The sequence below is a fragment of the Heterocephalus glaber genome, unplaced genomic scaffold, assembly GCF_053883595.1.
Source record: "Heterocephalus glaber isolate CG9 unplaced genomic scaffold, H.glaber_assembly_v1.0 deba00001578, whole genome shotgun sequence".
Classification (NCBI taxonomy): Eukaryota; Metazoa; Chordata; class Mammalia; order Rodentia; family Bathyergidae; genus Heterocephalus; species Heterocephalus glaber.
In genome coordinates, this window is record NW_028258359.1 from 775228 (window position 1) to 796767 (window position 21540).

The 21540-nt window shown below is 45.9% G+C and overlaps 1 protein-coding gene and 1 pseudogene across 5 annotated transcripts in view; one reads left to right on the plus strand and one right to left on the minus strand.

Annotated features, from left to right (window-relative positions):
- Positions 1-21540, minus strand: part of Farp1 (FERM, ARH/RhoGEF and pleckstrin domain protein 1) — a 275312-nt gene that overhangs the window by 204031 nt on the left and 49741 nt on the right. The gene's annotated exons all lie outside the window — the stretch shown is intronic.
- Positions 6124-6443, plus strand: LOC101725967 (transcription factor BTF3 pseudogene; annotated as a pseudogene).

Sequence of the window (21540 nt, forward strand, 5' to 3'; positions counted from 1 at the left end):
AGAGCGGTCAGCCTAGGCTCTGTGCCCAGCAGGCAGTCAGGGAGGGGCCTTCACTCCTTGTCACCCCCACCCCAAGGGGCGACAGACCCTCACACAAATGCCTCGCGTCTGTCCTACTAACCAACCAGCAAAGCCACCCCTCCTGCGACCTCAGCCTGTTCTTTCCTCTCACCCAGAGCCCTAGATGCACGTTCCTCCCAGTTCTTGGTACCCTGGCATTTAAGAATCTGAGTTAGCAGTATGGATTTGGTACCCTGACTTCCCCTTTTGCCGTAGCCCTCAACTACGTTCCTGCCTGTATTATTTCTACTCCTGGGTATAGAGGTCTCACCAAGCGCCTCACCCTTTCTTTCTGTTTCCATATTTGCACACAGACTACGGCTGGGCATGGAGAGCTCTGTTTAATTCAAACATAAATCCAACCACAAGTCTTGACCGGGCATCCTAAGAATGCCAGGGAACATCACGGGAAGGCTGCAAGTCATAACTGGGCAACCACTATTGATGCTCCACATGGAAACTGCTGAGCAACAATACAGCGCTCCCTTCGAAATAAACACATCTGGCCAGGCGAAAGGCTTCCTGAGGACAAATCTTAACCTGAGCTCCACTTGACTTTGCCTCCATTAGCTGCAAGCCCCAAACGTGGAACCCCTTCAGGAGTCAAAACAATATAGATAGATCAGGTGTGGTGCCTCACACCTGCAATCTCAGCCCTCTAGGAGGCTGAGGCTGAGCTTAAATCCAGTCTGGGAAACTTATGGAGACCCTGTCTCAAAGGAAGAAAATAAAAAAGGGGTTGGGGACGTATCTCCGTGTGAAGGCCCTGGGCTCAATCCCCATGAACATGCACACACAAGAGGAGCAGTGAAATACGACATTTTTAACTAGCAGAGAAAAAGTTAAAAACTAGAGTTGTCCTGTCAGAATATCCTGGCTTAACGACTTCCTCTTGGAATACACCCAAAAGCAATAAGGAGCATACACAAAAAATTGCAAACTCCTTCCCTGAGGAAACCGGAAGACAACTGTAACCCACGGCTGCAGACTGTGAGAAGGAGTTGCCAGACTGCACCGAAGGTCAGATGCGGGAGGAGCAAGCTGGCTCCTCAAACCTGTAAAGCACCCTCAGCAGCCAGCCAGCACTGACTTTCTCAGAGCAGCAGGGACAGGTGTGAGGATGAGCAGGAACAGCATTCCGGGCACAGGTGGGAGGAAATGAGGAGCTGCAGGCAGGCCAGGCTGGGAGGGAGCCGGCTGCTGCTGGGCCCATGGGAAGAGGACAGGTGGCTTAGGACACCACCAGCATCCAGCCCAAGGCTCAGCAAGTAAGGGAAAGGCAAGGGCTGAAAGGACCCCCTCCCCAGTCCGTGCAGTCACACGAAACGTTAGCCTGGGACAGGGCCGAGTCTGCAGCCTGCACGAGGCTCCTAGCAATAGCAAGAAGATAAAGACCTCCCAAACCTTCACAAGATGCTGCCAAGAAGAAAACAAGTAAAAACAAACAAGAGCACTGGGCCTGGTGGCGCACACCTATAACCCCAGCACTGGGGGGGGCTGAGGCAGGAGGATTGCTCAAGGCCAGCCTGGGCTACATAGTGAGCTCAAGGCCAGCCTAAACTACACAGCAAGACCATGTCTCAAAAAACAAACAAGCAAACAAAGACAGATGAACATGCATCACACAAATACAACAGATTACAATTTTAGTCAAACATGTTGTCATAAATTCACAAAACTTAGTAACTGATTTCCATAAACAAAAACACAGCAGGATTTATAAGAGTTCAAGGAAGCTCTAAAAAGACATTGGCAGGAAATACACCATGAGGGCTGATCTTAGGGGCATAAAAACAGAAGGATGAACAAAAATACAGGTGGAGAAGCATCTTAATCTGAAAATCTAAAATCCAAAAATGCTCCAAAATCCAAAATTTTATGAATACCAACAAGATATCATATATGGAAAATTCCACATCTGACCTCCTGTGATGGATGGCAACCAAACACAGGCAAAAAAAATACTGTCTAAAATGACCTCCGGGCTACATGCAGAAGGTGTGCATGGAACATCGGTGAGCTGTCCCACCCCAAGACGTGTTATGGTGTACAATTATTCCACCACCCAAGAAATCCAAAATCCAAAACACCTGTGGTCCTAGGCATTTCAGATAAAGGATATTCAACCCACAGCCCCAAACTGTGGACCAAAGTAGAAGCAGCTAGGGCTGGGGATTTAGCTCAGTTGTTTCGCCACCTGCTGCACAAGCGCAAGGACCCAAGTTTGATCCCCAGTAGCAAAAAACAAAACAAAACAAAGTAGAAGCAGCTAAAAGGAAATACAGCCAAGCATGGTGGCGCACACCTATAATCCCAGCACTCTGGGAGGCTGAGGCAGGAGGACCTCAAGTTCCAGGCCAGTCTGGACAACTTAGCAATTTAGCAAGACCCTATCTAAAAATGAAAAGTGAAAAGGGGCTAAGGATGTAGCTCAAATCCCTGGCTTCAATTCCCAGGACAATCAAAAGAGGAGGAAAAAAAAAAGAAGCAGGAGACAAAAGTTCAGGCTTCTCCACGGTCATATTCAAATGTCACAATTATTCTCAGAGAAATAAAAGATTCAAAATTTTAAGCTAAACTTTCATACAAATATAAATAGCCAAATGTTTTAAATAGGCAAGAATTCAAAGGACTGCTATCCAAGCCCTTCTTGCAGAAACCAGTAAAAGATAAAATTCCTCAAAATAAGAGGTAAGTGGTAAAATGATGAAGAACAATTACAGGCTTTATATCAAAAGAGAAAGGCGAAAATAATCATAAAGTCTACAGCCATACCACCCTGAACATGTCCAATCTCATCTGAAATAATCACAACAGCTGTAAAATATAAGTCCTAAAATACTAAAATAATACAACCAAAAAATTGGCAGGAAAAGGACTAGAAACAATGAAGGGTACTATAAAGTCAGCTGCCACTTCATGTCTTAAAACAGACAATAGACACCCAGGTGTGGTAATGCATGCCTGTGACCCCAGCACTCAGGAGGCTGAGGCAGGAGGATTGCCACAAGTTGGAGACCAACCTGGACTACACGGTGAGTTCAAGATCAGCCTGGACTACAAAGCAAGATCCTGCCTCAAAAAACAAACAAAAAAAACCCTCTAAACAAATAGATAATAAAAAATAAAACTCACAACAGAAAGAATTTAAATTGCCAAAGATGTACAGATGGTTAATAAGCACATGAAAAGACAGTCAATAGCTTTAGTCATGAGGAAATGCAAATTATGTTCATGATGAGCTATATTTCATATCCGCTATAATGGCTATAATAAAAAAGAGGCAAGAAGTGTTATCAACAATGTGAACAAACTAGAGTCTCATACACTGCTGGTGGCTGGTGGGAATATAAAATGGTACAACCAGTTTGGAGAACATTTTGGAAGTTTCTTAAAAGTTTAATCATTAATTTAGCATAGGACCCATCAAACCCTCCCTCTAATAACCCAGCAATTTCAATCACTAATATTTCCCCAAAACAAATGAAAACATGTCCACCCAAAGACTTTTATGTACTGTTCATAGCCAAAAAATAATAGCCACGCAAAAACAACCCAAATGTTCAATTGATTAATGTAGATATGATAATCTCCAACAAGGGAGTATTATTCAGTGCCAAGGAAACCCAATATGCTGAAACTTGCTACAACACGGATGAACCTCAAGAACATTTTGCAAGCTGGGTGTGGTGGTCCATGCCTGTAATCCCAGCACTCAGAAGGCTGAGGAAGGAAGACTGCCTCGAGTTCGAGGCCAGCCTTCTGCAGAGAGTTTGTTCATATTTCATACTGAGAAAAGGCTTTATCCAGAGGATAAATCTCCAAAGCCTGGCTACCTGGGGCTGGGGTGGAAGCAAAGGGCATGAGGGACTGGGTTTTTTTAATTTTTGGTACTGGGGATCGAACTCAGGACCTTGGGCTTTCAAGGCAGGCAGCGACACCACTGCACTAAATCCCCAGCCCTAGACTGGGTTTTTTTTTAGAGAAATGGGAAGTAATTTGAAACTAGATTGTGGTAATAGTCACACAGCCCTAAACTTAACAGGAAGATCTCTGAGTTGTATACTGAAAGTAGGCCCAAGTTACAATATGTAAATTTTAACCCCACAGAGCTAAAAATGTGCATGTGTTCATGAACATTCCTGAGGACAGAGAGCCCCTCAGAGAACACAGGGGTCAGTGGTCAGCACTGCTCCGAGGGGCAACCAGCTGGTTAAGGAACTGCTTTTTATTGTACACTTTTTCAGGCCTTTTAAATTTAGTGCCTGCTACACATATGGTATGTAGTAGAATTAAGCCGAGCATAGTGGTGAATGCCTGTAATCCCAGCCCTGGACAGAGCCCGAGGCAGGAGGATTTCGAGTTTGAAGTCAGCCTGGGCCACCTAGCAAGTTCAATGTGGGCCTGGACTACAGAGTGAGACCCTGTCTCAAAAAAAAGATGAAGAACTAATTCAACATCTTTTCCTCTCACCTACTAAAAGCACATAATCCTACTGACTACCCTAGCCTCCTGTAGAGGATAAATCTAATGAAATGAAGTCAGGGTGAATGAAGAAAGGGGGCAACTAGCAATCAAAATAGCTTGACAAAGAGGAACTTTGCGGAAGATCTTTTTCTCCCCTTCCAGTTTTAAATATACACTACTTAAAAATTCCAGGTTAGGAAGAACTCAGAGAAAGCTGCTATTCACAGGCCGGGTGCAGGAGGCAGACTGGCAGGAAGGTGAAGGGCCGGCCCCAAAGCGCTCCAGCCGGGCACGCTCAGAGCAAGGGTGTGCACTGCCCAGCTGTAGGGACCAAAGTTTGTCAGACACCAGGAGCAGGAGGGCGAAGGCCGTGAGATCCAGCCCCGCGGCTGTAGCTCTGTGCAGGGCTCTGCTCTCAGGAGCCGGAAACCACAGCCCTGGGACAAAGCCACCTTGTGCTCCTGTCCCCGGGGAGGCTGGGGCAGGACCAGGGGAGGCGGTGCCAGTCTCAGGAGCACCAGCTACGCTGCTGGGCTTTTCACAGGGACCCAGATAAGGGCTTCTGAGAAAGTTCAAAAACAGCTCTGTGCGGATAGATTTGCTTATTTCCCTGAAGAGTGTGGGCGAGAGAAACAAGTCCAGATGGCTGTTTTCCATCACGCAGACACTTCAAACGGTGAGAGACTGCTCGGCCCGTTTGATCATCTGAGAAAAGGAGGCCAGGATGGGAACTGTCAGCACGGAGGCCGCCCCATGTCACCGGCAAAGGAAAAGAAAACGAATGGCAGAAACTAAACCAATATATTGCTTCGCTTCCACTCCTCCCCTGCCATATTAATAAACAAACAAACAAGCTATCTTAAAAAGTCCCAACAAATCTCTGGAAAATACCAGGAGAACTTAACAAAAAGGACATTGCTTCATTGTCATCACTTCCATGAAAGTTACTGCAAAAGTCCAGCATTAAGTATGTCCGCCTTAACTCAAAGCCTGAGAAAACCGGTACCGAAGATGTACGATTTCCAGGAGGGCACTGCAGCACCCAGGGCTCTGCATTCCTGGGGAGTGGGACAGCAGGGCTTCTTGCTTTACTGCATGGGGCGCCCCCAGCTCAAAGCCAAGGGCCCGGCCCGGGGTTCAGGAGTTTTGAGGTTATCCACTTTGTAATCACTGGCTTCCCCAACGTCTACTGCACGGGTTCCACAAAGGGGCTCACAAGTCTCAAGCACTGTCCCTCAGGAGTGTGTTTTTGTGTAGCACCAGGGACTGAGCTCTATCTCCGGCCCCACCTCTTCTTTTTTCTTTTAATTTATAAAGTCGCTCTAGCTGCCATCTTGAGTCCCCATGTGTGTGTGCCTAATCTCGGCTGGTCTGCCCGAGACCCCTCGAGCACCAGCCCTAGCCCCTGTGCTGCCCCATAACCACTCCGACAAGATGAAAGAAACTATCATGAACCAGGAAAACCTCGCCAAATTGCAGGCACAAGTGCGCATTGGTGGGAAAGGAACGGTTCGCAGGAAGAAGGTGGTTTATAGAACAGCTACAGCAGGTGATAAAAACTTCAGTTCTCATTACAGAAGTTAGGGGTAAACAACATCTCTGGTATTGAAGAGGTGAATATGTTTACAAACCAAGGAACAGTGATCCACTTCTACAACCCAAAAGTTCAGGCATCTCTGGCAGCAAACACTTTCACCAGGACAGGCCATGCTGAGACGAAACAGCTGACAGAAATGCTACCCAGCATCTTGAACCAGCTCGGTGCAGACAGTCTGACTAGTTTAAGGAGACTGGCTGAAGCTCTGCCCAAACAATCTGTGGATGGAAAAGCACCACTCGCTACTGGAGAGGAGGACGATGAAGTTCCAGATCTTGTGGAGAATTTTGATGAGGCTTCTAAGAATGAGGGAAACTGAATTGAGTCAGCTTCTGAAGATATAACTTGGAAGAAGTTACTGGGAGCTGCTATTTTATATTATGACTGATTTTTAAAACTGTTTTTTGTTTATGGATCTGCTAAAATCTAGATCTCTAATGTTTTTAAGCCCAAGCCTCTTGGACACTGCAGCTCTTTTCAGTTTTTGCTTACATACAATTAATTCTTTGCAGCCCAATTAATGAAGAAGCCTGGGAATAAAGTTTGAAACAAAGATTAATAAAAAACAAAAATTGAGACAAAGTCTTGCTAAGTCAATAAGTTGTCTGGGTTGGACTCAAACTTGGGGATCCTCCTGCTTCGGCCCCCCAGAGTGCTGGGATTACACACAGGTTCGCGCCAGCACACCCCGCTCACAGACAGGAGTTCTGAACCCCAGCCCAGGCCCCCTGGCTCAGAAAGGCTATGGTGGGCGCCACTCTGGGTTTTAAGGTGCCTGGGGTCGGGGTTCTCATGCAGGCTCTTTAGGGTCCCAGGAAGACCTGGCTCAAATGAAGGTATAAACCCCCAATCACTCCAACACTCGTGTTTCCATGGTTGGCTAACTTCATCAAGAGGCATCTGGGCTGGGGATTTAGCTCAGTGGTGCTGTGCCTGCCTTGCAAGGCCAAGGTCCTGAGTTCAATGCCCGGAACTAGAAAGGAAAAAAAAAGAGGCATCTGCCATTGGCCCCACATGCACACAATGCACTTTTGTGTCTGATTTTGTCAATAGCTCTTGGCAAGATAAAGCAGTGTTCCTTTGCCAATCCATTTTTAATTTATACTCTCACCTCTTCCAAACAATTAGAGACAATGCCTTTTCTGCACTCTCGGGAAAGCACTTTTCCTCCATAAAACAGATAAGCAAAGATATAAGTGGGAGAAGGTGGAAGTCAAAGGAACTGGAAAGAGAAGGTTCTAAAATTCCAGTAGAAAACCAGGAAATCAAGACAAAAAAATCCCCAACAATTCACGTTTTGATATTGTCAGTTTCTTGATTAAACTAGCTCAGCCCCATCTGAACTCTAAGTTAAAGGCCAGAGGAAATAAGATGTAAAGAGGAAGGTCGGCTCCCGGAAAAGGCTCAACAATTTCCTGCCCTGGGGAGTCACTCTAACAACACCCTGGCCACACAAACAGGACAAACGCTGCCTCTGGAACACCCATCACCTCCACTCTCTAAACAAAGGCTCTCTGCTTCGCCTCTCCAAGTAAGTGTGGGAAGCCCCTAACCCTGCCCTGCCTGGCCTATGATGCAAGTGTAGTGTTTTACTGGATTTGACTGTTCAACATCAATAAGAACAACAAACCCTACCGAGGACCCCAGTCGCGCGGAACACACGCCGAATCAGCCCCCTACAGACAGCCAGGTCTGTGAACGCCCCACCGAGGTCCTGAGTCGCGCAGAAGACTCCGAATCACCCCACTGCAGACAGGCAGGTCTGCCCATGGCCCCTACCTAGGCCCTAAGTCGCACAGGACACTCCGAATCAGCCCGCTGCAGACAGGCAGGTCTGTGCATGCACTACCAAGGTCCTGAGTCGCTCGGAAGACGCCGAATCACCCCGCTGCAGCCAGAAAGGTCTGCCCATGCCCTACCGAGGTCCTGAGTCGCACAGAACACGACGAATCAGCCCAGTGCAGACAGGCAGGTCTGTGCACGCCCTACCGAGGTCCCCAGTCCCGCCGAACACACGCTGAATCAGCCCCCTGCAGACAGGAAGATCTGTGCACGCCCTACCAAGGTTCTGAGTCGCGCGGAAGACACCGAATCACCCCGCTGCAGACAGGCAGCCACCTGATTCTACACTACAAAGACGCAGAGGACACCAGACCACCAGACCAAGGTACTGAGTCCCACTGTTCCCGGCCCAGAGGTAGGGGCTTCTGAGCCGTCGTCCCACTGCTCCTGGTCCAGAGGAGGGGCTTCCCGGTCACCATCCCTCCCGCTGCTCCCAGCCGAGAGGAAAGGGCTTTTGGGCCACCTTCTGTCCCGCTGATCCTGGCCCAGAAGAAGGGGCTTCCAGGCCACCATCCCTCCCACCGCTCCCGGCCCACAGGGACGGGCTTCTGAGCCACCATCCCACTGCTCCTGGTCCAGAGAAAGGGGTTTCCCGGCCACCATCCCTCCGGTTGCTCCCAGCCCACAGGAAAGGGCTTTTGGGTCACCAACCCTACCGCTGCTCCCGGCCCCTGTCCCACCTCACCCAGCTCAGAGGAGGTAATCCGTGCAGGCGCTAAGAGCCCCCTGCCCCAGTCAAAATGAGAAAACACGTAAATAAGTCTCAAAACCAGACTTCCAGATCACCTACAGCAACCCCAAAGGGAAATGAGATGGAACACTCTGATACTCAACCACCTGGACCCACTGAACTGGCAACAAAAGGGGATCTGGAAAAAATGAAATCAGAAATAATTTCTCAGATAACAGGAGAAATTGTGCCCCTAGTGCAAGACATGATTAATAAATCTAGAGAGGAGCTCAGGAACATGATGGAATCCCAACATAAGAAACAAATGGAATCCATGAAACAGATGGAAATAGATTTCCAGGACATGCAAAACTCCACTGAAAGTCTACACAGCAGAATGAGCCAATGTGAGGACAGAATTTCAGATATAGAACATAAGATTGCAATTAGTGACCAGGAAAAGAAAAATTGCTTCAAAATTATAAGGGAACATGAGAAATCAATCCAGCAGCTGCTAGATGATGCAAAAAAGAATAATATAAGACTCATTGGGCTCAATGAAGAAACAGGAGAGAGTGCAGATGACATAAAAAATCTCTTCACAGAAATAATGGCAGAAAACTTCCCAAGCAGGGAAAAAGAGCTTGACATACAGATAAGTGAGGCATATAGGACTCCAAATAGCCTTGATCAAAAAAAATCTACACATAGGCATATAATTGTGAAGATTCCAGAAACACAACAGAAGAACAAAGTTCTCCAAGCAGTCAAAGAAACAAATCACATACAAAGGAAAGCCCATCAGAATCACAGCAGACTTCTCAATACAAACCATCAAGGCAAGAAGAGCTTGGAGTGACATATTCCAAGCCCTAAAAGAAAACAGCCTCCAACCCAGATTGATGTACCCTGCAAAACTATCTTTCAAAATGGATGGAGAAATAAGATACTTTCATGACAAAGAGCACCTTAGGAACTTTGTGAATACCAAACTAGCACTCCAAAGAATTTTACACAATATCCTGGGAACACACATTGAGGATCACAACCTCAAGAAGCAAAGCAGAATGAACCCATCTGGCATGACAAGAAATTAAATGTAAAGGGGGAGAACCCAACAAAAAGAAAAAGTCATGGCAATGACAAGTCAATACATTTCAGTTATAACCATCAACGTTAATGGTCTCAATTCACCAATCAAAAGAAATAGACTGGCAGAATGGGTCAAGAAGCAAAATCCAACAATATGCTGCACACAAGAAACACACTTCATTCAAAAGGAAACTCACAGACTGAAAGTTAAAGGGTGGAAAACAATACTGCATGCGACAGGAACCCGAAAAAAAGCAGGAGTAGCTATCCTCTTTGCAGATCAAGTAGATTTCAAACCAACAGTGATTAAGAGAGATGAAGAAGGACACTACATACTTGTAAAGGGAAGAATCCAAGAGGAAGAGATGACAAGCATAAATATCTATGACCAAACACTAGTGCACCCAACTATATAAAACAAATACGAACGGACATGAAAAGTCATCTATGCACTAATACAATTGTAGTGGGGGACCTCAACACCCCACTGTCACAAATAGATAGATCAACTAGACTAAAAATAAGCAATGAAATACTAGAAATCAATCAAACTCTTGAACAAATGAACTTAACAGATGTTTACAGAGTCTTCCACCCCACAAAATCAGAATACACATTCTTCTCAGCTGCATGTAGGTCATTCTCCAAAATACACCACATACTCACACATAGAACATGTTTAAGTAAGTGCAAAGGAATTGAAGTTATTCCCTGTATATTATCAGACCATAGTGCGATGAAATTGGAGATCCATAGCAAAAGAAACTCAAAAAATTTCATAAACACGAGGAAATTGAACAACACACTTCTGAATAATCAATGGGTCACAGAGGAAATTAAAGAAGAAATCAGACAGTTCCTTCAATTAAATGACAATGACAATACAACATATCGGAATCTATGGGACACAATGAAAGCAGTCTTACCAGGGAAAGTCATAGCAGTGAATACACATATTAGGAAAACAGAATGAGCCCCATTAAACAACCTGATGCTGAACCTCAAGCTTCTAGAAAAAGAAGAGCAGGACAACCCCAAAGCTCATACAAGAGAGGAAATTATAAAGATCAGAGAAGAAATCAATGCAATGGAGACAAAGAGAACAATACAAAAAAATCAATGAAGCCAAGAGTTGGTTCTTCGAAAGAATCAACAAAATTCACAAACCCTTAGCCAACCTTGTCAGAAAAAGAAAAGGCCCAAATCCATGCAATTAAGAATGAAAAGGGTGAAATTACAACAGACCCAGCAGAAATCCAGAGGATCATCAATACCTACTTCCAGAACCTATACGCCAATAAGATGGACAGCACAGAAGAAATGGACAGATTCCTAGATACATATGAATTACCAAAGTTGAACGAAGACCTAAAAATTCTGAAGAACCCAATATCAACCAATGAAATTGAAAATGTAATTAAAAACTTATCAACTAAGAAAAGCCCGGGCCCTGATGGCTTCACTGCTGAATTCTACAAGACATTTAGAGAGGAACTGCTGCCACTACTGTTTCAACTCTTCAATGAAATTGAAAGGGAAGCAATACTCCCAAATTCATTCCTGGAAGCAAGCATCACCTTGATCCCCAAAGCAGAGAAAGACCCAGCTGAAAAAGAGAACTATAGGCCAATCTCACTAATGAACACAGATGCAAAAATCCTTAATAAGATAATGGCAAACAGAATGCAGAAGATCATCAAGAAGATCATACACCCTGATCAAGTGGGATTCATCCTAGGGATGCAGGGATGGTTCAATATAGGAAAATCAATTAATGTAATACACTATATCAATAGAGCCAAGGATAAAAACCATATGATTATCTCCATAGATGCAGAAAAAGCATTTGACAAAATCCAACATGCATTTATGATAAAAACTCTACAAAAAACTGGAATAGATGGTCTCTACCTCAAACTGATAGAAGCCATCTATGAAAAACCAACAGCTAATATCATACTAAACGGTCAAAAACTGAAATCAGGAACAAGACAAGGATGTCCACTATCACCACTCTTGTTCAATATAGTTCTGGAAACATTAGCCACGGCAATTAGACAAGAGAAAGAAATAAAAGCAATAAAGATAGGTAATGAAAAAGTCAAATTGTCATTAGTTGCAGATGACATGATACTCTATATAGAAGACCCCAAGAACTCCACCAAAAGTCTTCTAGACTTAATAACCAAATTCAGTCAAGTAGCTGGTTACAAGGTCAACACACAAAAATCAATAGCTTTCCTCTACACCAATGACAGACTCACTGAGAGAGAAATAGGGCAAATAATTCCTTTCACAATAGCATCCAAAAAACTGAAATGCCTAGGAATCATCCTAACGAAAGAAATCAAAGACCTCTTCTCTGAAAACTATGGCACTCTGAAAAGAGAGATTGAAGATGCTATCAGAAAATGGACAGACATCCCCTGCTCCTGGGTAGGAAGGATTAATAGAGTGAAAATGGCCATACTTCCAAAACTGCTATCTAGATTTAATGCAATTCCAATTGAGATCCCAGCAGCATACTTCATAGACCTCGAGAAAACAATCCAAAAATTCATTTGGAACAAGAAGAGACCCAGAATAGCAAAAGCAATTCTAGGTAACAGAGACATGGCAGGGGGTATCACAATCCCCAACCTGCAACTCTACTACAAAGCTACTGTGATAAAAACAGCATGGTACTGGCAAAGAAACAGACTGGAGGACCAGTGGAACAGATTAGAAGATGCAGAAACAACGCCAGACACACTCAGCCATCTCATCTTCAACAGAGGAGCCAAACACCCTCACTGGAGGAAAGATAGCCTCTTTAATAAATGGTGCTGGAAAAATTGGGTTTCAACTTGCCAAAGATTAAAACTAGACCTATATCTCTCACCATGCACTAAACTAAAATCAAAATGGATTAAAGATCTAAATATTAAAATAGAAACTCTGAACCAGTTGGAACAGAGGTTAGGTAGCACCCTTGAAGACATCAGTGTAGGAAAAGATTTTATGAACAAAACCTCAGTTGCCCGTGAACTAGCACAAACAATCAACTAATGGGATCCCTTCTTATTAAAAAGCTTCTGCACAGCAAGAGAAACCACCAGCAGTGTGAAGAGACAACCACAATGTGGGAAAAAATCTTCACCTGCTCTTCCTCAGACAAAGGTCTACTATCTCGAATCTATAAAGAACTTAAAAAGATCAGACCTCCCAAATTTAAAGACCCAATCCAAAAATGGGCATCTGAAATGAACAGACATTTCTCACACAAAGAAGTAGAAACAGCAAATAAATACATGAAAAAATGTTCAACATCACTGGTCATTCGAGAGATGCAAATGAAAAAAACAACGCTGAGATTCCACTTCACTCCAGAAAGAATGGCTGCTATCATGAAATCAACCAATAACAAATGCTGGCGGGGCTGTGGGGAAAGAGGAACCCTGCTCCACTGCTGGTGGGAGTGTAGACTGGTGCAAGCACTGTGGAAATCAGTATGGAGATACCTCAAAGAACTAGGACTGGAAGTCCCATTTGACCCCACTATTCCACTGCTGGGGATCTTCCCCAAAGAATTAAAAGAATCATACCACAGTGATATATGTGCACCCATGTTCATAGCAGCGCAGTTTGTAATAGCTAAAACTTGGAAACAGCCCAAACACCCATCAACTGGAGACTGGATAAAGAAAATGTGTTTTTTTTATAAAATGGAGTACTACTCAGGCATAAAAAATGAGAAATTAGAGACATTTATAGCTAAGTGGATGCACATTGAGGCAATACTCTTAAGTGAAATAAATAGGTCACACATGAATAAATACCAAATAGTTTCTCTGGTGTTAGAAACTGAAAGTGTAAATAAGGACTAAATGTATAATAGGTAATGTGAAATAGGAAGAAAAGGGGCAAAGGGGAAGGAAGTGGGAGGGCTAGGGGAAAGGAAAGAAGGGAATGGGATTAATATGAAAAAATGGAAAACTAGGAACAAAATCTTTGTAAATAGGGAGGACTGGAGGGGTTGAAGGGAGGGCTGGGCAAGGGTGAAAAATAAGAACCAAGAGAGACTATGTAAAGGCGCAAATTTCCAATGATGAATGTCATTATATTGTATACCTAAAATGTACCAATGATTAGAATGAATATTCGATAATGTAAAATTGGAAGGAAAGGTCCAAAGGGGTAAGGGTAGTGGGAGGGGCAGAGGAAAGGAACGAAGGGAAAGCAAAAAAATGATGAGAAATGGAAAAAATGGAAATGAAGTCTTTGTAAATAGGGAAGGGTGGAGGGCGTGAAGGAAGGGCTAGGAATGGGGAATAAATAAGAACCAAGATGCATTATATAAAGGTACAATTCCCAATGAGAAATGTAATTGTGTTGTATACCTACAATGTACCAATAAAAGAATTTAATACAAAATAAATAGAAACAACAAACATAATATTTATTGTCTTCTTTTGAGACAGGGTTTCACTATGTAGCCCACTCTTAACCCTCCTGACTCAGCCTCCTGAGTGCTGGGATGACAGGCATAGGCCACCACACCAAGCCAGACACAATATTTAAAGTGTGCTATCATTCTGAATGGATAAAGAGAATGTGGTATTTACACACAATGGAGCACTACTCTGTTATAAAGAAGGATAAGTTTGAGATATTTGTAGGGAAATTGATGCACCTTGAGATCATAATGTTAAGTGAAATAAATCAGACACACAAGCTTGAATAGTGCATAGTTTCTCTTGTATGAGAAACCCAAAGTATAAATCAATTAAAGAGCAAAATGAAAGACAGACAACAGGAAACAAGGACACAGATCTTTCTCAAATAGGAAGATGGAGGGAGGGGCAGGGAGAGCAAAAAGAATCACGATGTGTTATATACACGTGCTAACTCCTCAGAATGAATGTAATCATAATGTACTGCAAATGTGCACAAATAAATGTTTTTTAAAAATGTCATTCAAGTGCCACAATAACTGAGATCCTTACCAAAGGCAAGCAGTTCCAGCTTCTGATGTTTCAGCAACTACACTGCGCACTTCAAGGGACTGGAAGTAGTGGTGTGGAACCAGAAGAGAGACTTGGAAGGGACTGTTTTACTCCTGACAGTAGGTGGTTTGCAAGTTGCAAAAGGCTCGGAAATACAAGACACTGCCTCGCTGAGCAATGGGGACGGGAAGTGGTCCTTGAAAGTCGGAAACAGTGTTTTAATGTCAGCAGTGGAGGCGGCCTGGCGTGAGGCACGCACACACCTGGGCACCCAGTGGTCTTCGCCCAGCATTCAGCAAGTGCACGAGCCGGGCTGGGAGTGGACCTAGATGAGCAGAGTAAGAGAGCAGAAAGGGGCAGGGTGTGGTCGGCTGAAGCAACAGGCCAAGGAGAAAGGTGCCCCTTTCACGGTTTAGAACAAGTTTTTAAGACACGGTGAAACTGTGCACGCAGCTGTTTGAGGTTTTTTTTTCTTTTGGTGTGTGTTTGGCTTTTGCATAGTACCAGGGATTGAACCCACGGCCTTTGTACTGTGCTACATCCCCGGCCTTTTTTTTTTTTTAAATTTTGAGACAGTGTCTTGCTAATTGGCTAATTTTCCCTGGCTAGGCTACAACTTGTGATCCTCCTGCCTCAGCCTTCCAGAGTACTAGGATTACAGCCATGGTCCACCACTGTTTCTGTTGCTGTTTTTGACAGTACTACAGAATGAGCAGGGAGTGTTGAGCTACATCTCCAACCCTTTTATTTTGAGACAGGTCTTGCTAAGTTGCCCAGGCTGGGCTCAGATTTGGCAATCCTCCTGCCTCAGCCTCCTGAGCACCTGGGATTACAGGTATGCACTATCACGCATGGCTAAAATCATACAGTTTTATTGCTGTTGTTTTTGATCATTTACAGGTAATTTTATTAAATATCTTCAGTTCAAGGTTTCGTTGTAACAAAGCTATGATCTACCAACATTCAGAACAAACACTGTATTTAAATGATTTCTATGTCATCGTCCAAAACTTCTGCATCAAATGCCTTCGGTTTCCTGTTGAGAAGGTGATTTCCTTCTTAACAGTCTATTGACTACAGATGCTGAAAAGAGCCTGGAAGAGGAGTAAGAATGCCAAGTGAGGCTGGAGCAGCCACTGAAGCGATCGGTCTCCAGGAACTCTTAAGACCTCGTCTTCCAGCCAGTCAAACTGAGCCCTGTAGTGAAGGTGTCTTCGAGCTGGCACCACAGGCTGCAGGGCAGAAGGGGCGAGGGCCCAGAAGGGGCGAAGGCCAGGCAGGAATGAGGTGCTCGAAGTGCCCGGCTAACTCCAAGTCCCAGTATCTACACGTCTTCACTCTTCTCAGCTGGCTCCAAAGTGCACCTCTTCTGTTGCCTCTTCTCGAGGCTCCTGCTCATCCAGGACCCGGGGCCTCCCACTGCACCCCCACGGCGCAGGTGTGTGTGCAGCTGAAGGGGGAACCCAGGCCAGGACCAGTCCTCCCGTTCTCTCTGCTGTCTGCTCCCTGGAACGGAACCCTGGGGCACCGACAGGGACAATGAGTAGGACCCAGGCTCCAGCTGCCTTTTGGGGTACACGCAGGTGGGAGGAGTGATACTGCAGACAGTCCAGCAGGAAGTCTACATTTCAGTCCAGGGCCTCTTTCAAGAGGACACTTCTTCTCACCAGAGCAGTCAGGCAATCTGAGAGACAGGGAAGAGATGGACGTGCAGCGAGGGAAGAGAAGGGAGGGAGGAGGCCTTCGGGAGCCCCAAGGCACAGGAACAGCCACAGCTCTCTTGCAGCTGCCTTGCTCCTCGTGTCCAGCAGGGCACTCAGCAGAGGGCCCCGGCTCCGAGTAGGGTCGCCCTGGAACAGCCAGCAGGAAGAGAGGCACCACCAAGATGGCCCAGATCTCCCAGGACACACAACTGCCAAAGGCAGCAAGGGGAGCCCGACCAGGGCCTGGCTCTCTCATTGCTAAGTTATATTAAGAAAACAAACGAAGCAGAGCAGCAAGCCCTCCCCGTTCCGGCTGCAGAGAGCAGGCCTCAAACTCAGGGCCTACTCGCACTGTGTGTCCTACAGGAGCGAGGAGCCGGTGTGTGTCTGACTGACGAGAGTTTCTCGTGGGCTTCCCAGCAGACACAGCTCTGCAGGGCCGGTTCTCTTCCAACCATGCAGCAAAGTCCGAAGGCCTTTGCTCCTCAACTACCTCCCCAGCAGGAGGGACCTCTGCGTTCTTGTTCAAGGAGGTCAGACGGATACAGCATTGATTCCAAAGAGGTCTGCTCCTAGCCCTGGGGTCAGCAAACCACCTTAGGGGCTGCAACCTCTGCAGAATCCTGGCCTGATCCCTCTGAGCCCTGGGGGACCTGAGGCTGGCTCCCCTCTTCTGGGCTGGTGGGCGAGCCTACTGTTCCTGCCGGGATGGGTGGCACATCAGCTCCGGCCTTCTTGCAGGCTCAAGGGCCATTGGTGGTTTTAAAATGCATCATGGTATGGAGTCCATGGTTTTTAAATAATATTTTTTCTTTTTTTGCTTACGTGTAAAAACCACCTCCTCCGTTCAGCAGAGATAGATACAAAGGTGGGCAGGAGGACAGCACGCAGGGGCGTGCACTGGCTGCTGTTTTGTGATTTAATTATTTTAATCCTCAAATGAACAGGATTGCCACTGTCACTTGGACCCTCCAGAGCACTCACTGGCTATGAACGTCCGACTCCTGCTGGAGTCTCATGTCCCTGTGGCTGTTTGGTGTGGCAGGGGCCCCGGAGCAATGACGTGGACACTGAGCCACCAGTATCACCGCAGTCCAGACTCGACTCTCCGCTGACTGGCGGTGCGAGGCTGGCCCTGCCTGTTGATGTCCTGGGGAGGCAGATGTAAGCCATGCAAGATGCGTCCTCCCCAGTCACACGGATGGGGCCAGGATGGTGGGTTCTTGCACAGGAGACTCTCAAAGTAAAGCTTAGAGGAATCCCTCCCCTCCATCAGGTTACCGAGGGCCTCAGGTTCAAACGGAAGTGAGGCCTGGGTCACACATGTTTGTGCAGACTTCTAGGCCCCCACTGTTGATGGCTTCTGTCAGCTGTTCTGTGATCTCAGTGGCCTCCTGGGTTCACACTTTGAGGTCCTCGTCTCCTGCAGTAGCATCGTACCTCGCCATGGAGCCTGAATCCCATCTGTCGGGTTGTTTGCCGTGGTGCTTTGTGGTTCTTTGACACCGTCACCCGACTTCCTGATCAACAGGTGTTTGCAGCTGAGATGTTCCTGGAGACGGCGCGGTCACGGCGATGGGTGCCCAAGAGCCCTGTCAGTGGCGGTGCACTTTGCTGGGCTTACGGTCCACATCTGGTTGATCGGGGTGATAAGAAAACAGAGGCTATGGCCTCGATCTTCAGGTACAGCTTGGGCTGATCCTCCTCCCAGAAGGGAGGGTCACCCCCCAGGAGGACACAGGATGACCCTGCAGGCCCAGCTAGCCACAGCTTTCCATAGGGATCTTTCCTCAAGACCCAGAGGACAGACGAGTACTTGGAGCCCCAGTGAGAGCAACACGGCTCCCGTCATGCCCACCATCGTATCTGCTGTTGCCGCTGTGGCGGTGGGGCCACCTGTTCTTAGGTTACGTGTAACCAATCAGCTTCTTTGAGTGCTGCTCTCTTAAGGGTTCTTGGAATTCCTCGCTTCGGATGCAGTGTGCAGTGATGTCACTGCGTACTCGACATGATTGGCACCATGTTCCTCACAGGCAGCAAAACCAAACCAAGCCTGCTGCTCTCCCTGCGCTAAGATGGCGAGGCCAGAGTCAGGCAGCCTGACGGCAGCACCCTTGAATTTACTCCCCAGCAGCAGGTTCTCGGCCTTGGGTCTGCATGGACGATGTCACGCTGGTGAATGTGGTTAACACTCTGCAAACCTGATGTGCACAGCGCCTGGCCTCTGCTTCACCGTAGCACTCTCTGGCCACAGTGTCTTCAAAGAGCTCCTCAGGAGTAACAAGGTCACACGAGACAGTGGAAACCCTTCTTCAGAAATACTGTCGTGGGGCCAGGGGGAATTGAGCTCAGTGGTTCTGGCGCCTGCCTTGCAAGCACAAGTTCCCGAGATCAATCCCCAGTGCCAAAAAAAAAAAAAGAAAATAAATACTGTCATGGAGGCGCACACTATTTGGATGTCACAGAAGTTGGCACATTCAGCTCACGTTCTAATTCCTGGTGACTTTGGTATTGATGATACCAGACAATTTCTTGGTATTGATGATTTTTGCTGCGTGTTCCTGCATAGAGGTTTTCTTCACACACCTGAGGACCACAGGGAAAGCACCCTTGCTGAGCTCCTCAAACAGGAGGTGGCCAAGCTGGTGGGCAAGCGGGCATGTGCAGACGTTGTGGTATGGCCACAAACCATGAGGTTTTAAGACAAAGTTTCACAGTGTGTTTTGGCTGGATTGGGACACAGGTCACTTAGGAAACATCTGTAATACTTCACAGAGGAAACATTGGTGGTGACAATGAGGATGCAAGAGGCATCTACTGGGAAGAGTGTAACAACGAGAAGAAACTGATAACAAATTTGACACAGAGAAAGAAGATGGAATTGTGCAAATGTCCAGATTTAGATTCAAATACGACAGGACAAGGAAGTGCCCGGCTCTGTGTCTGACAGAAGACACAGCACGGTGACAGGATATGCAGGAGATGCTAAGCGTCCCTGCCTCCACTTCCTGAGTGCTCGCCATCCCTTGGCCCTTGCCACCACCTCTCCAAAGATTTTTCCACAGTTCAATTCCATCAAGCTGAGCAGAGGGACCAGAGGCTCCAGAAAGGGACTTCAGAGGGGACACTGTGGCAGCAGGGGACATCACAGGAGAGACTGGAGATGGCACAAGAAGAAAGCATCACAGCCACAACAGGAGCCTGCAGCAGGTGCCAATAGCGCAGATTGTTAGGGGAAGGAGACTCGAGAAGGATCCCAGAAGGCATCGATGCCAACCCTCTCCCTGCTGGGTGACCCCACACTTAGAAAAGACGACCTGAAACCCCACTGCAAACTCCTAACGGGGAGCCTCAGGGCACGAGGATCCAGCCTGGAGTTTGAACTTCAGTGCCGAGTGCTGCCAGGCAACAAGAATGGGAAGTAAGAAAAGCCCATGGGTTCTGGGGTGACATGGGGTCCCTGGCACAGAGGCAGCACACGCTGACTATAAGTAGCATGGACAGCAAATGTATTAGCCTATACTTCAATCAGCAGATTTTTTACAGATTTGTTTGAGGAAAATTGAACAGATAGTTGAGAGTTCCTACATACCCACCCCACAGCTTCCCTACTATTAACATCTTGAGTTAGCAGAGCACATTTGTTACAGTTGATAAACCAATATTCAGTCACTATTATTAACTAAAGTTCTTCGGTTACACTGGGGCTCATGCTATGCTGCCCATTCCATGGGTTGTGACAACTGTGTGTTAGGTGTCCACCATTTCAGTGTCATGCTGAATGGTTTCACTGCCCTAAAATCTCCTCCTGTCCATCTATTCATCCTTCCCCTTCCCCCCACCCTGTTCCAACAGCCACTCATCTCTTTATTATCTGTATGGCTTTGCTTCTCCAGAATGTTACATAGTTGGGGGTCAGAAACCATTGGCCTTTTTAGACTGGCTTCTTTTCACCAAAGCAATATATACTTAATGTTCCCCCATGCCTTTTTTTGTGGCTTGATCACACGTTCCTTTTCACTGCTCCTTAATATTCTATTGTATGGACATACCATAGTGTGTTTAACCTCTGCTGAAAGACATCACAGTTGCTTCCAGGTTTCAGCTACTTTGAGATGCTTTTAAGTGACAGAAATGGAAGTGAGTAGATGCCATTTCCTAGCCAGTAGGGGCAAGCTGAGGTTAGAAATAACAGGCTAAATCATGAGACTCAGGGGACTGACACTGGTTGTCAATTCCAGTTCAAGAAAACCAACATCTTGCCTCTGGCAGGTAAATTAGCTTATCTTACCTGGCAGGTAATTTAGTTTATCTCAGAGGCTCTAGGAGATAACTCTTTGTTCATGAGAGGATGACACGATTTAGTAATTAACTAAATGTGTCTGGAAAGTTATATTTTTTTTAAAAGCACTAGGCATTTTCTTTAATAAACTACAAAGCAAAATTTGTTTCCAAATCAAGTGTACATATTCCTAGTGGCCCCATTTTTCAATAAGGAAGTTTCGATGATTCTCTGCCGAGTTCCAAATGCTCTGGGAATGCTGCTTGAGAAATCAATGATGAAACTGGAATGCGTCCTGTGTCCTGTGTGACATTCCACTGACATCCGTTCAGCAGTGAATAACAGTAATGTTTTACACAACTTTCAGGAAAAAAGAAAACATTCCCTCAAGCTTACCAAATCCAATAAATTATAGATGACTGAGATTTCCTTCAAGACCGGGAAAAGAAAGCCATTTCTACTAAGCCACTAAGGAACAAACTGTTAGACTCTGCAGCAGGTTCAATATTATCTGAGAAATCAACTTTACAGTATTATCATATCCCAAATGACATGACAAAACACAACGGGCAAGGAAAGGGTATCTGTCTTGTCCTTCCCCTGGAATTAATGATTAATTACAACAGTGAAATGTCAAGGAAAAAGTACAGAATAACAAAGTCGAACCCCTTATGAAACCATGAGAACGTTTAAATGTCAGCCTGGTTGACACATAAATTATTTAATTAAGCACTGTTCCCCGTGTAAAACATTAATGATTACGAACAGCACCTTGTTGCCATGGGTGCTATAAGGCAGGGAAGATGCAGGCACCAGTAGGTGACCCACCAAACGGTGGCTGC